We start from the raw sequence: 16,381 nt of genomic DNA, 5'->3' as shown, positions 1-16,381 counted from the left end.
CTCAAGCTAAGCACGCTGCCAGAAGCACAATTTCCACACTGTCATTGCAGCAAGCATGGCATCTGCTTCCAGATGGTCTGCTTCAAATTCTGCCTTTCTACTCACTAGTCTGCACTTTGGGAAAAGATATGTAACTCCTGTGAGCCTTATGCCCCTTATTTGTAGAAAGAAGAGAGTAAATATCTCAGAGGGGTAAATATGCAGGCTAATGAATTGATTTGGAATGCTTGGCACTGTACCAGCTACACAGCAAATGATTAGCAAAAGTTTGCATTTGGTATTCATGTAAATTTTAGGTTTAGCAAAAGGAGAGGAGTGATAAGTCACTCTTTTCCTTCCAAAGCCAGCTTTTCCTCTGCCTTCTGTATGTGACCTTCAAAACATTTGCATGCACTGGTCCACAGCAAGGCAGCACCTTTCCTCCAACCTGATTGTTCCTCTTTAACTTCCATCCTTTATCCTGACTAAAACACCAAAGAGAATGCTGTGGTCTTCACCAGGCAGTTTTTTCTTGCCCTTTGAACCCTATCATTTACTCTTGAACACTCACTCACTTGACCTCTTCTAGTTGCATTTGAAGCAGGAGAGGACTTTGCCCAGATCTTAGCCATTTCCTCCCATCAAACAAGTCAATAAAGGAAGGATAGGATGTATGGCTGCTCCCCAGGGACCACAGAAGGAAGACAGGGATTCTGCCTTGCTGCTACCCCCACACACACATACTTCAACCACCTAACACAAAATTCAGTGTTACAAATAGTAGGGGAAGCTTCTATTTCCTAATTTTCTATCATGACGACATCCTTGAATTAGCATCTTTATATTGCTTTTCCTTGATGAATAGCATGATAGCCAGCAGAAAGAACTTCCCACTAAGCCTTATTCAAACAAACAAGAACATCAATAAGGCTTTCTACTTACAACAATAATAAACTACTCTTACTTGTTTTCAACAATTTTAATTAAACACAATTAACTCTAGTTTGTTTTGGCAACCTATTAATGTCACAATTGAAAATAAATAGACTCATGAAAAGATTATAATTAATAAATCCTTTACACTACTGTAAAATTACTCAGCTGCTCTGCTTGCCAGAAATCCTTAACAGCATTTGTGAAGTATGTTAATGAGGACAGTAAAGGGGAAATCATAAAGCTCCAGGAAGAACTCAGGAAGGCTTGATAATGCCTTTGACCCCTTCAGTACACATCTGATGACTGTTGGATACAGTTAGTAAGAGACTCTGAGACATTAATTGCAAATTTATCATCATTTTAAAATAGCTTTAATCTATGGTTTTACCTATTCATGATATTCTCTCATGGTAGCCCAAATTCCCTAAGCTCTTAAAACATGAGAAACCGACCATTGATACTTCTTTTTTTATTTTTCTCTCTGCCAAGGTTCAGAATTTTAGATAGCATACAATTTAGGCACTTAAATTTTTTGAAACAGGGTTTCACATAGCCTATGCTGTCCTCAAACTCACTCTGTAGGCAAGGATAACCTTGAATTTGTGGTTGTGCTTTCATCTCCTAAGGTTTAGGGCAACAGACATTCATTTATCATATGCCATTCATGCTGGGATCATCCAGGGTTTTGTGTATATTAGACAAACACTTTACCAAGGGAACTACAATCATGGTCAAAGTAATTCTTGTGTGTAGTATAAAATGTATGCTGATTTATGTGTGTATTTGGATGTAAGTGCACTGTGGACATGTATATGTGGAGGTCAGAGGTCATTGTCAAAGGTCTATTCTATTGTCTCCACCTTATCTTTCCAAACAGGGTCTCTTGATGAACCAACTGCTCATGAACTGTTTGACCAGTGAGCTCTGGGGACCTGCCTTTCTCTGCCTTCACAGTACTGGGAGTATGGATGCTCACAACCATGCCTGCTTTTTTACATGGGTTCTAAGCATCCTGACTCAGGTCCACATCATGCTTGCATGGCTGGTGTTTTATCAACTGAGCCATCTCCCCAGCCCCAGCTTGGGCAAGTCTTAATATACAAAGGTAACATTTTAAACTCAGAAAATTGTGAGAGTATAACTTCAAAACACAAATGGCAGGCTAGGATGAATCCCATGGACTTTTAGATAGCACTGTGTTTATCAGCATATTTATGAGTATCTTCCTTCAGTAGTTGGGCTCTGTGACAAATAGGCAATAGATTATCCTAGGAACAACACGATCAAAAGAAAGGGGCTCAGAGACAGAGTACAGGCTTAGCATTGGCAAATCTTTGAGCTCAATCCCCAGTGCCTCTGAGATAATTAAAGTTAATAAAAAGCCAAGCCACACAAGGAAGCGTGGATACATAATATAAGATTTCATGTGACTAGTGTCTGTTTTAGTATGATTATAATAGAGTTGGGTTATCTTCTGAGAGTAGCAACAGTATTAACTTTCAGAATACTTCCCTTTGATAGATTATTAATTAACTAAACTTCCCTCGGGTGGCACCACACAGGCACTACCAAACTTAACTAGAGCACTTTCCTAAGTAATTACATATACAGTATATTGTTAGGAGAAGGACACTAGAAATATTGAACTGTTCATATTGACTTAGAACTCATGGCTAACTATTGAGTATTGTGAAGGAGAGATTCACCATAAAACCTCTATTATTTGTTGGGCTGAATACATGGATTTTATTGTTAGGAGACTCAAATATGACTGTGATTAATTAAGGCCAAGTTATAAAAATTATATGTGCATCTTCATTACATGATGAAATATTAAGTGCATCGACGCCAATAACAAGTATTCCATCTACCTCATTTTTTTTTCTGACAGTTGCATAGTTATCTAATAGTATAATAAGATACCACATGCTGAGTACCTATTTTGGAGGAGATATACAACATACATTTTCAATATTTCCTGCTCATGCCTGAAAGCTGGGATTTTATAAATAGGGGTTCCCCATTCAATGGATGAAACAGGAAGAATTACTTATCTTACTTATCTGTACTTAGAGCCAATAAGTATTATAATAATAATAGAAACATGGTGTGAACTTCTGGTTTGTTTAGTATGCCATACTGTTCCATCCCACCCTACTCCTTGAACCAAAAATAATTAACAGGGTGAAGTCAAGACATACAAAATAAAATCAGCTCTCTAATTCCCAAAGATACAGGATGATGCTTTACTCATGCTTAACCTATTCTGGGATCTATTCTAAGCACTTAAAATCGTTATTTTTATTTTTTTTTAATTTGTTTAATATGTCTAGGTACTTTGCCTATATGTATGTGCCATTTATGTTCATGCAGTTATGTTCAGAGGCCAGAAGAGGGCATCGATCCCCTGGAATTGGAGTTATAGATGGTGGTGAACCTCCCCGTGGGCTCTGGGAATAGAACCCAGCAAATAATCTTAACTGTTGGGCCATCTCTCCAGTGCCCAAATAATTTTAAACGAATACTATGGCTCACACTGAAAGGACATGTGATGTACATAAAAGAATATAGTCTAAACCAGAAAGAGCCAATGTTCTTTTGTAGCTAAATAGGCAAGTCTATGATGAAACACACGGTATGTAGTAGCAGCTGGGCAATGACTGTTCTGGGGGCAGTTGTTGTGGTTGTCTTTAAAATCATTGTTGACATATTTAGTTATTCAGTGATTCTGAGATAGAACCTTGATTCGATGTAAAATTTTCTGTGATTGATTAATGATGCCTGCAATGATATTCCCAGAGTAAGAATGAGCTGGTTGTCTGTCAAAAGTGTGCCATCACTGGTCATGGGGATATTTTTAGAGCAGAGAAAGATATCTATTTGATGATTACAGGGATAGGAAAGGAAGATTTCTTGTCTGATTCTACAAGCAGTTTCTACCTACCATGTTACTGGGCTGTGGGCCTTGCATGTTTTATTTGAAAGTCAGAAAATTCAATATTTTAGCAAAAAGACACTGCTGCAAATGATCAAATCACTTGCCAGAAAGGTCAGTCCATTTTACAATATTCTAAATAATTTATAAAGTCTCCACATGATAAATGCCAAAAAATATGGTATCAGAAAAGTTAGATTGTAGTTTTCAAGAATTCTTTCCAAGTGTGAATGATTTACAGCTTCATTCTGAATATTACAGAAAAAGTCTCCTCTTAAGACGATTTCTCCTCTGCTGCTGCTTCCCTATGTGTAATAAAGAAGGGTCTCCAGAGTCTGCTGGTAAACAATATCCCTGGGAAAAATACTTGCAGATGAGTTGCTGTTCATCCAGCAAAGAAAGAACAGGACACATGTGCCCCAATTTGCCCAGCAAAATAAAGACAAATGCATTCCTCAGCCATGTCATCAAAAGTACTGCCTCATAGAGACTAAGAAAAGCTCTTAAGAAGCAAGGTACTTAGCTAAAATAAAACAATGGTCCTTGCACAGGAATTTGTTCTCTAATTTCAATTGGTTGAGAATACCTTGCTGGTATTCCTAGCACTGTGTGGCTGTCATGGAAGTATGGCTTGACTAAGAGACCTTGCATAACCTAAGTTTTCTTCACACAGTTAGCATGATCTCCCACATTTTGCTGTGTGGAACAATGAGGATAACAGTAGCTGACATGTAGGGTTGTGTTGCAGGTAAGATGTGATGGAGAAAGGATCATGTCACAATGGACTCTGTGTACAGTAAATGGACTTACCACTCAGACACTGGAAAAAATCTCCAGTTTGTCATCCTGTGCCACGTCTCAAACTATAGGAAACTCAATCAAATCAATGGATTTATTATTCTAGGTTTTCTTCATAAAATGAAATGATGTTCTACCTCACAAGGTTATGAGAACTAATGTTTAGGCTCATTTTCTCATTTATTCATCAGCAAGTATTCAGTTGACCTTGCTATGTGTAAACACAGTCTCTAGCATGACCAGCATTTGCTACCTCCCAGAATGTATGAGCTTATGTTAAGTGGATATTCCTTTAAAAAAAAGTCTATTATAACAGGAAAAACACAATTTACTGCACCCAGTAAATGGCCAGAAAACATTTGAGGAGTATCGTGTATTAAATGTACTGTATGTTAAAAATAAAATTGAGAGGGGAAGTTTTAGGGACAGAGTATGAATAGTCGGTTATAGGTAAAACGAAAATAGATAGGAATTTTAGGGACAGAAAGGTTTAAGTTGGAGTAAGCGTGAGGGATAGGGACAAGAAAGGGAGCTAACCAAAATGGAGGGTGTATGAAAAAGCCATATAGACATTTACTATATTGAAACCCAATTAAAAATGTAACTGGAGGAGATAGTAGAACATATGCCATATGGAAGCATAAGGAAGGAATACTGAGTGCTGAAAATAAGTGACTATCCAAGCCTAGCCCTAAATAGGACATCTATGTTATTCTCCCTGCCCCAAGCTTCAGGGAACATCAAGGACAATAGTGTAGAACGTGATCACTTACTGATCTTGTAGGCCTGATGAAGGACTAGAGATTGGCAACTCACCAAGCCCTGAATTTACTCCATCTTCTCAATAATTCTGGAAGCAGCTGTCAAAAATGCTGCCCTACAAATGTTCACCCAGTGACCTCAATTCCGGAGTACCATTTTGCATTCTTGGCAGGTAAAGAGATGTAAGGAGCAACCAAACCATTTCCATTTGGTGTAACTATATCTTGGAAGCTTCCAAACACAGCATTCCTCTGCCCTTTATCATTTTGTTTCATAAAAGGATTGATTGGCTGCTTGATTGATTGGGTTTTCATTATAGCAGTTACTGTTTCTAATTTAAACTTCTATGAACACTAATCTCCAGTCACACAATTGTCTTGACAAAAGCAGTCTTCAAACTTCTATAATCATAGCTTGGTGAAGAAGAGAAACATCCAGTGACCACCTATTTCAACTTTATAATGGAAAGAGTCTTAAGAGATAAAATCTTGGAAAGAAGCCTGTAGGAAATACCGTTTTTTGGTTTTTGTTTGATTGTTTTTGATTTTTTGTTTTGAGATAAAATGAATCTATTAACAGATTCTTATAAAGCAATGTTCTAGTTCTATGGACATAAAAGCACCATGAGAACACATTGCAGAGGTCCACAGTTAGTGTCTACATAGTGTCACCATACAAATAATACATGCACAAAGAGTGATGAGATGTGCAAGTTTTACCAATTAGAATCGAAATTACTGCATACATCCCTTCTGTCTCCAGGGCCTGTTATAATCTGGGCTATCCTCAGTCTTGCTAAGTGACTTGGGATGATCTTGAGCATCTAACCCCTTGCCTCTATCTCCTGAGGGCTGATGTTACATACAGGTATGTGCCACCACACCTGGTTTATTCGGTACTGGGGATCAAACCCAGGGCTTCATCTCTGCTAGGCAAGCTTTCTACCAGCTCAAATCAGATCAACCATAATTCAGGATTGGCTTAATGGCTAGTATTCTACAGTAATTTAGGGTACAAAAGAAACAAATATGCATCATTCATACTATGGGGTTAACCAAATAACCCACAATAAACTCACTGATAATGAGAAAACTAAACCAACAGCGATTTATAATTAAAAAGCAAGACCACAGCAATTGAAAATCACTAACAACTAAAAACAACTCTCACGATACACTGATAACAAATTGTCTTTTCTCAAACGGGATGAATTATAACTATCTGCATGCAGGAACTCCGCCGTGTTTTCTAAGAGCTGGCAGCCAGGTTTCCTACGAGGACACTAAATTAAGAATGCTCAGGACCAGGCCGGGCGGTGGTGGCGCACGCCTTTAATCCCAGCACTCGGGAGGCAGAGGCAGGCGGATCTCTGTGAGTTCGAGGCCAGCCTGGTCTACAAAGCGAGTTCCAGGAAAGGCGCAAAGCTACACAGAGAAACCCTGTCTCGAAAAAACCAAAAAAAAAAAAAAAAAAAAAAAAAAAAAAAAAAAGAATGCTCAGGACCTCAGTTATATGTCATCTGCAGAAGAATGATGACATAGGTGTCTTTCTAATAAGTTACCTTTGTTCTTTCATGAAATAAATGCTCATGCTTAAAGAACAACAATGAAAAAGAAATAATATTGGCTTTCAAGATATATTTATGACATACTAGTGGGTTGAAAACTAGATTCTGAGAACTTTAATAAAATATTAAATTAAGAGTTTTATGTGGGCATCACAGTACTTCTGAATGCTTCTTCCATTTTATTACATTTACCGATTACCATTTCTTCCAAGCCTTAATTTAAAAGAAAATTAATGGATTTTTTTTAGCTGAGATTCAAATGAGACCTCTGATTAGAACAATGGCCTCATTATATAAAAACTCTCAGCTGACTGAATCCCCTGTAATAACAATTACAGAACATGTAAAAAGCACAGAGTCAAGTGTTTGTGCCTATTGGGCAAAACTCAGGGCATGACTCAAGTGTGCACACAATTTTAAAACAAACCAAGACAGATGTGCCTATAATGCCCCCCTCCGTAACTATTGACCTTGTCTCTCTTGACTCATTTTACATAAATATATTTGATAAATTCATGAAGAATCAAAAAATGTTGGAGCTGGAGATAATCTTGTCTGGTAGTCTTCAGGAAGGATGTCACTCTTAGTCAAGATTTGTTGTGCCCACTTGATATTTACAGGATAAGGAAAGTACACATAAATGTTAAGATTGAGGATCACTTTCAAATGTCAGATAATCTCACATTGGGCTGGGCTCAGAGGCAGCTCCAAACAAGTTCATTCCTCAAGATGTGTGTCTATTCTCTGGTTATCTCAGCTGCTAGCATCTCCTAATGCCCTCCCCCATGTATTTCAATCATTTCTGTTACCATGGAGGATTTTGTCTTTCTCACCTATGAATTGTCCATAATGTTTAATTAGTTTCAGCCAATGACTCTTTGAAAGAGGTAATTTTGCAATGAATCTTTCCATATGGAATTGATAACATGAACAAAACAGTTCTTGAGGCAGTTTAAAGATTCATTATCTGACAACATACATCGCTATTTATGGAACATATAGATTGCCTTCTTGGAGTGTGAACAGTGTTCATTCATTCCTTCCAACCATTGCCACTGGAGCCTTAGTAATTGACAGCTTAGGAGAGGCACTACAAGCTCAGCCTCTGACTCCTACTCTATGGTCATCTCTCCTTACTGAATTGGATCATTTCTAAAAAGGTAATGTGGTCTTTTTTACCAGTATGTAAGTGTTAGGATATACAAAGATCTTGTTTAGATAAAGCCTAGTTGACCAGCAAATATTTATTGAACCATTATTCAATATTTCTTCAATAGAAAGCTTGGCCTGTTGACCCTAATTTAGGATGTGTGGTTAATTACTAGAGCATGGTAATGCTTTCCTTCGATTTAGATGCTTTATTGGAATCTAGGAGCTGGAATTCTAAAATGTGTGCAACTCAGTCTGTCCATTCTTCATCTGCAGAACTGAGAAACATGACAATCTCTCTGGATATGTATACTCAGATGGCTTTGATTTAGGTTTGAGTGGGATGGAGCATCCTAAAAGAGAATGTCTAGTCAGGATGTAGTAAAGGTAAACTTTGGTGATATCATGAGAACAGTGACCATACTAGAGAGCATCAGGGTCTTTTGCCCTTTAGGACACAGGATAAGACTTGGTTTGATGTCTTTCCTACATGAAGGAAGGAAGTTTTTAATCAACAGACAGACCCCTCAGTGTTCAACTTTCTGAGAGGAAAACTTCATGATAATACCATTTCTGTTTTCATTCTAGAGACTATTATTATATAACATCAAGAAGGGGAAAGAAAGATTGGGCTAAGAGAGTTCCCTGTGTACTTTAAGGACATTATTTTTGTGGGATTCAATTAGTTTATACAACTTGTTAACAAAATAATTCATCTTTTCTTTACCCCCAAAGAAGGGGGAAATTGCCTGTCTGCTGCTCTCTTTGCTACAAAGCTGAAGTGAATTTTTTCTCTCAAAATCAAAAGATTTACACAGTGAAAGGCTTTTCTCTGTCTGTTAAGGGGTGTTTTTTTCTTTGGTTCCCCAAGCTCATCCCTATGAGAATTTTTCAAACCCAAAAAGGGAAAAGAAAGCCCATTGTTGAACATAAAAATCCTTAGGCATTTAATATATGACTACATTTGTAAGTATAATATCTATATATTCTACATCTATAAGTACATTGTAAAGCAGTAGTTCTTCAGATTATTTTGCTTACTAAAATAGCTATCAAATATCAAACAGTTAAGTGTCTACAGAAAGATATATATATACCTATGCTATCCTGAGTATTTGCTATTTGTATTAGTATCCATTTGAATAGTATTCACATTGTAATCACACATACAAATAACATAAAACCATAATGTCCTTGTGCTCACACACCCAAATACACACACACACACACACACACACACACACACACACACACACACACACATTCATAACAACTAGTGAAGAGGCTACAATTCTACCAAAACTTTCATTGATTTTTTTGATGAATAGTTTAGTAAATTATAAAAGAATAGTTTATCTTCTGAGCACCTACTACATGTCAGGTACCTTAGTCATACTGAGATATAAAGGATGAAGAAAATTTCAGAATTCTCTTCTACATTTCTCAATGCATGTGATGTGAGGATACACTGTCAATGCAGCCCAAATAAAAAAGTAATATTTGCAAAATAATATATTGGTTTTTTTCATCTACAACTGTTTCCAGAACTTTCATCACTTACATCATACATGTCCTAGAGAAAAATAAATCACAGAGCAATTATTTCCCTAACATCCAACCCTATTTTCCCAATAAGAATCTTTATAAAGCATAATTTGGGGAACATTGATCTACATTTCCTATTATTAGAATACTCTTAGGAAAGAGGTCTCATTATAATTTCTTACCCATCCTCCTTGATTTTTGTTTATGCAGAAATAACATTTGCTTTTCTTCTAATTTAATCATTAGAATTCTATACCTAAATTGTTGAGACTTTTGATAAATAGCCATCCATACTTATCCAAAATGAAGTAAAAACACAGCCAAACAGTAAGTAAAAGTTCTAAGCCATGACTGTGGCACTCTTGAGCTCTCAGCAACTATAGTTACCTGCACAAAGCCTATGTAAAACTGGACCTATTAAAACTATGACATAGATTGGAATGGACATAGGATACCTTACTCCTCCCTGAAAATCGATAGGTAGTTCCAAGCTTCTGGGGGAAGCAGAAAAGCTTTCTTCTGTGATCTAGCAACCGGTAATTTGTCCACGCTCAAATAAATAAACCCTTCCTCCTACCCTCTACCCCACCCCTGTATTCTGGTAAGCATCCCTAGTTAAATTCATTTGGTTCACACATGCATAAAAAGTGACCTAATAGGGCTGGAGAGAATGCTCAGTAGTCAAGAGAATGTACCGCTCTCTCTGAGCAGCAGAGTTTCCCAGCACCCACACTGAGCAGCTCACCAACACCTGTCACTCCAGCTCCAGGGCCCTCACTCAACACCTCTGGCCTCCTCGGGCATCAGCACTCATTTGTACCTATCCACCCACCCACCCCCCCCCCCCCCCACACACACACACACTTAAAAATAAAACCTGAGTCTTAAAAAAAAGACATGAAAAGTAGAAGGAGAAGCACTTGGTAAGAAAAAGGTAAGTGAGAATGCTAGGATGATGGATCATAATAGGGGGGTTCGATATAAACCAAATCATTGTATACAGACATGAAAATGTACAAGCAAAGCCCATTATTATGTATAACTAATATATACAAGTTAAAAAATGAAATCATCTTAAATCATTTAAGAAGTTTCTTCAGATTTCACTAGTACTGCAGGATGTTCATAACCTTTTGGTATTCTTTGTATCTCTTCAAATTATTTTGAAATAGTATTCCTCTCCTTGTTTTCTTCATTCATCAATATCTTAGGGATTTTTCTGCATGAGCACACATAAGCACAACTCATCCTTTGTAATGGCCACACTGAATCCCACTGGGTAGATGATCATTTATTTTATCAATCCCATTTTGATGGAGCTGAAACACTGTTGTTGCCATTGTAACCATTCTTGCAATAAGTATACCTCAACATAAATTTCACACATGTCCAAAATTTTTCCTGGTAGTAAGCGTCTAGGAGTGGAAGCGTGTGTCAAATTCACACATTCCACATTCTAACAGATACCATATTTTAAGAGGCAGTGCTGTGGGAAAATGGTTCACCAGCTTTGGTGTACTCAAACTAAAATGGTCTGCAGCGTTTCAAGTTGGAAGTTCAGAACATCATCTCCAATGAAGTTTAAGAAATTAGTAATTGGCAACTAAAGTTCATTTGTGCCACTACTAACTACTTTAGTATGCAGTGTAATGTAACATATATTGCCCTTAACTATGATTTGAAGGCATAGTCTTGTACTTAAATCAGTAGCCATTTGTATGGTATTTTCACCATTCTGTTCCGAGTTCATGGCAGTGACAGGAAATATGTATTTATATCTCTACTTGGCCCTGGTATGTTGGTGTTTTATTTGATGTCCATAGCTTCACTGTGCCTCTTGGAGGAGGTCAATATCATCCATCAGATGATCAATGCATTATCACTAGCACCAGCTTATACCAAATAACAGCCTGTCTGCTCCAATCCTAACACCAATCCACTATACTTAGCAACTTTAAGCTCGTAGGCATTCCTAAAAGGAAAATGTGCAACCATAGTTGTACCCACTATTTCTTACACACTAAAACTATAAAACAACCCTTTATTGAAAAGCATCTCAAACATTCGTCCCAGGCAGTTTTCTAAATGTTGTTTTGAATGGTAGAGTAAAAATTAACGTAAGGTATGTACACATTTTAATTGATTTACCCCAAATCCTCATGTTAAAATGGATGGTGATGTTCACTATATAATAAAGTCAAAAATGAGGACTTCTAACATACACAGTTTGCTTAATGCAGTGTTAAATCTCATCAAGTATAAATTACAGAGATATTCTATTCAGAGCAAGCTTTTATATATCATTTCTAATGCCAATGAAATCACATTGACTCAAGAACAAACGATTCATTGTTTACTTCTAACTTCTGTCTCACGTAATTCATAGATATGTAATTTTATTTTACTAAAGAATCCCAGGGATTCTTTTCTTGCTAAAGAATTTTGAGAAGACTCATATATTTTTGTTTCAAAGACACATCCACCCATCTACACACACACTCCCATATCCACCCACATACCACAAATAAAGCAAACATTAAAATTGCCATCATAATCCATATATCCATACCAGGAGCAAATATAATCTTAAATTGGAAGACTGCACTTAGCAGACCATTTATCCTTTTCTCCCCCTGTGCACACACTGTTAAGTGTGAAGAACTTAGACTGTCCTAATTACTAGAAGCCAAAGAGATGCTACATCTGAGTTTTCATTGTTGAATCTGTCTTTTTAAAAATAACTGTCCTACCAAAGGTTTGGTACGGGGGCGGGGGGAGGCACAAATATTTTTCAAGTTGTCATAGTAACTTCCTACATCATTCCCCAGATAAAAACTATTCCAATATTCAATTATTGAAATTATGAATCTGTTCATCTATAGCACATTTTATTCACTTATGTAATTTTAAATTTCAGTTTCATTTGATTGACTGTTTTAATCTTCCTTAACTAGTGAGTAAGTGAAAATAAATGATGCATTCTTAATACTATAAATATGAAAAATAGGAAGTACTTAGGGGGCTGCAGGCGAATACATTAAAAATCAGTCAGTTTTCTACTTAACATATTCTCACTCTGTTTGTGCACAAACCCACTACATCGAGGAGACATATCACAAATGCGTGGCCTTACGAAAACACTGTCCCAATTTCACGTTATGACAGCAGAAATTGGCCCAAATTTCTAACCATTTCCCCTAACGGGCCCTGACTGGCTGATGCCATCCAGAGGAGGCACACTCTCAACAAGGGGAACGGCTCATCCAATTCCTCTCATCTGTCAGTAGAGTGGATTATTTCTTGAGAGACTGAAATTGCCTGCTTGCAATCGGAACACCATCAATCTTGCTGTGGATGGGGATGGGGAAGCTGCCTGTGAGGTGCTGGCCTGAGGGGGAGGGAATTCCATTCCTAAGCAGGTGAGGGTGACTATAGAGCCCCCCGCAACACTCTCTCTCTCTCTCTCTCTCTCTCTCTCTCTCTCTCTCTCTCTCTCTCTCTCTCTCTCTAGTAAAAGATTTGTCATTTTGCACATTTCCACATGCTTGGCATGCACACCGAGTCCGCTGCTCCGCCTTGTGAAGGAGGTGATTTTTCAAGCTTAGGCAAATGTGGCATGGCTGGGGTCGGCTGCTGTCTCATTTTTTCTCATCATGTCACTTATTTTCACTGATTTGAGAGAATGAAATTATGTTTTCCTTTTTTTGCTCATTTATCCAACTATGTCTTTATTTATTTGCTCATTTAGGGGTGGAGTGTCACAGATAACTGCCCCGTGGTTTGTTTTTGGTTCTGTTTTCACACACATTTCATTAGTGTCCCTGAAGATTTAAGACCCACAAATGAAAATGCCACACTTATCTGAGAGAGAGAGAGAGAGAGAGAGAGAGAGAGAGAGAGAGAGAGAGAAACATATTTTTACTCTTAAAATCAAAACAGAAGAACACATTAAATAGTGACTGTAATAATTTGGAAGATTGCTATGACCAAGATCTATCACTTTAATCTCTGCCGCTATTGTAGCAATCCTAAGAAAGTTGAATTAGCACATTACACAGACCCATTGGACTTCTGAATCAACATTATTTTAATCCCTCTGTATCTAGAAGAAGCATTTATAGTTCCTCCTTTTCTACAGTAAATCTGAGACAGGGCTCAAAGAGTGAGTACTTGGGGGCAGAGTTGTTGGTAACAAAGTTCCTGAGATATTTAAGGTATAATTTCCACATATGTTGGCTGGTAATGAGCAAACTCCATGGTAGATAAGGAAGAACATGAGCAGTGGATTTAATTTCAGTCAGAATCAATTTTAAAAATATGGTATTTTAATAAGACCTACGATGATATGAATTTCTTTGTTACACATAATAGCCCCAGTTCCCATGAGCCAATAGACGTGCTCTACGTGAGAGTTCACTACAAACTATCTGAGGTTTTTGTTTTTTTTTTTTTTTTGTGACTACACACACAGCATAAAGTAAGAGAGGTTGTAATCACTGGCATGTCCTAGCCATGTATCACATGCTTAGAAAACAACAAAGGCATCAAGCTTTGCCCTGGCTAAGTGGATCTATTAGTAGTGGGAACAGTAAAATTTAACTCATTCAACATCCCTGACTTACAGGTTGCAGTCCCTTGAAAAGGATGCTTGATATTGACATGGGGAAATTCACTTCCCACTTTCTAGGAAGTCATCCCTTCATCCTCCCCTCACCTGTCCCCTCCCCCATCCCCTGATGGGGAACTCAGCTCAGATATGGAAAGTCACTTATCCAAGTTCATGTTAGGAAAGTTCAGTGACAGAGGCGTTGACCAGTCCCTGGCCCCCACCACCAGCCACCTGCTTCAGTCACCTCCCAGAACTGACTTGCAGTTTAAATGAGTGTGCGCATGGATCTGACCTTAAAGTTTTCATTGATTATATTCGATGCTCCTTAAGAGGCTATCTGGTATAGACAATTTGTGTACTAGGGGACAGTTTTAGAATCACCGGGCATGACCTCCATCTGCAACCATTCTTTGGATGGTTTCAGACTGTCACACCCCACCCTCCCAAACTTCCACTTCCGTTCTCTGGGCAAAACGGGTAAATTATATCCACTTACACAGTGGTTAAACTAATAATATGAATTAACCGTGAACACGGTCTCTAACACTGTCGGGATGGATGGTTCTTTTATCTCATTGTTGAGTATTGCAGAGAAACTGCATTTCCCGGATTATTTGTATGACTATGTAACAAGCCGAAGCCTTTTCTTGCCAGAACAGATTGGCGATTAAGTGGTTGGAGGTAGCTCAGGGATCCCCAAATCCACGATTGTGTTCCCTCCATGTTGGCACTGAAGCTTCTGGCAGGAATCTGGCGCTTCCCATGCCAGGGTCTGCACACAGGACACAGAAAACACAGACAAGCAGCACCAGCGGCAGCAGCGTGGTTTCCATGCCCACCCGCAGGGGCACCAGCGCCCCCTCGCTCCCCTCGCTGACCTGGCTTATGGAAGGAAGGAAGGCGGATGGGACCCGGGGACAGCTGGCCTCCTCCGCCCCCAGCCCTCCTCTGCAGCTGAGGGCTGCAAACCCAGCAGGCTGCGCTGGCATGCACCCTGGCAGCTCTCTATTCAGTCTGCCCCAGCTTGGAAGCTGAACCCAACCCCAGGAGGGAGGCAGCAAAAGGCACCCGGAGAAGGACTGGAGAAGGCCAAAACAAGAGTGCAGGATCACAGTCAAGGCTGCAGAGCCAGCAAAGACAAAGATGCAGACTCCACTCCGGACCTGGACCTGCTGCACTGAGAAGTCCTGTGGATGGCAGGAAGCCAGGAAAGGATATGGGGAGGGTCGAGAGGGAGGGCGGCAGCACTCCAGAATTGAGGAGCAGGAACTTCAGTGTGCAACTGGTCCCCAAACGTTGAACTTGACCCTCCGAGGGGGCCACCAAGGACGGTAAAAGTAGGGCGTGCGGCGAAAGGACACAAAGGCTAAACACAGCTACAGCTACGGAGGAAAAGCGGAAGGAAGCCTTTCTGAGAATCAACCAGGAAGCGTAAGGACGACTGAACTGGGGGTGACTTTGCGTGAGAAAGCTGGACAGGCAAAGAAAGGAAAATCAGGATTGAAGAGTGGGGCGAGGGAAGAGTTAGAAGCTGAAGGAGAAAGCAAACGGCACCCGAAACTAAAAGGAAAAAATAATCAATAAAGAAAATTTTCAGAAAGCACGCCAGAGCGAACTTGTTCCAGAAACTGCCAACAGAGGGAGGAAAAAGAGGGTGGGGGCGCCGAACATACTGGAGGAGCCAAAGTGAAGGAAGGAAGGGAGAGAAGACGGGATGCAAATTAAACCAGACACGACATAGTAAGTCACTGCTTCATTTTCTTTTTCATTGACAACTTCTAAAGTTAGTCTGGTCATTAACACATCCCTGGAGCCCTTAGCCACACAGACTGAAATGACAGTATCTACACTAGGTATAAACTCAACCCGGGAAATACATGACTCCTCTCTAAATCACCCCAGTCTTGAAAGTTACTCCACCGTTTGTAGAATATTTTGCTATTGTCCAAAACCAAATCATTCTCCTAAACAAGGTGTGTGGAAGACAGTAGCGGAGGTGAAGGGGCGGGGGGGGGGGGGGGAACCGATTCCTTTGAAAAGTAAAATCCACCTTTTCTGAGACATTAACAGAAATACCTCCAAGGCATTTTTTGGTACACTC

The 16,381-nt window shown here is 39.1% G+C and overlaps 1 protein-coding gene and 1 long non-coding RNA gene across 10 annotated transcripts in view; one reads left to right on the top strand and one right to left on the bottom strand.

The window, feature by feature from the left end:
• Nucleotides 1–16,381, bottom strand: part of Tafa1 (TAFA chemokine like family member 1) — a 518,804-nt gene that overhangs the window by 499,690 nt on the left and 2,733 nt on the right. The window lies entirely within an intron of this gene.
• Nucleotides 14,915–16,381, top strand: part of LOC128100120 (uncharacterized) — a 128,496-nt gene continuing 127,029 nt past the window's right edge. For 4 of the 7 annotated variants that reach the window (XR_008214670.1, XR_008214668.1, XR_008214671.1 and 1 more), the window contains exon 1: nt 14,916–16,020. This is a non-coding gene — a long non-coding RNA (uncharacterized LOC128100120). Of the gene's footprint in view, nt 16,021–16,381 lie in introns of all 7 variants that reach the window. The other 3 variants (XR_008214667.1, XR_008214673.1, XR_008214674.1) reach the window with 3 other exon arrangements.

Source organism: Peromyscus californicus, unplaced genomic scaffold, assembly GCF_007827085.1.
Source record: "Peromyscus californicus insignis strain IS unplaced genomic scaffold, ASM782708v3 Scaffold_6__1_contigs__length_162567912, whole genome shotgun sequence".
NCBI lineage: Eukaryota > Metazoa > Chordata > Mammalia > Rodentia > Cricetidae > Peromyscus > Peromyscus californicus.
This window is presented reverse-complemented; position numbering and strand designations above follow the sequence as displayed.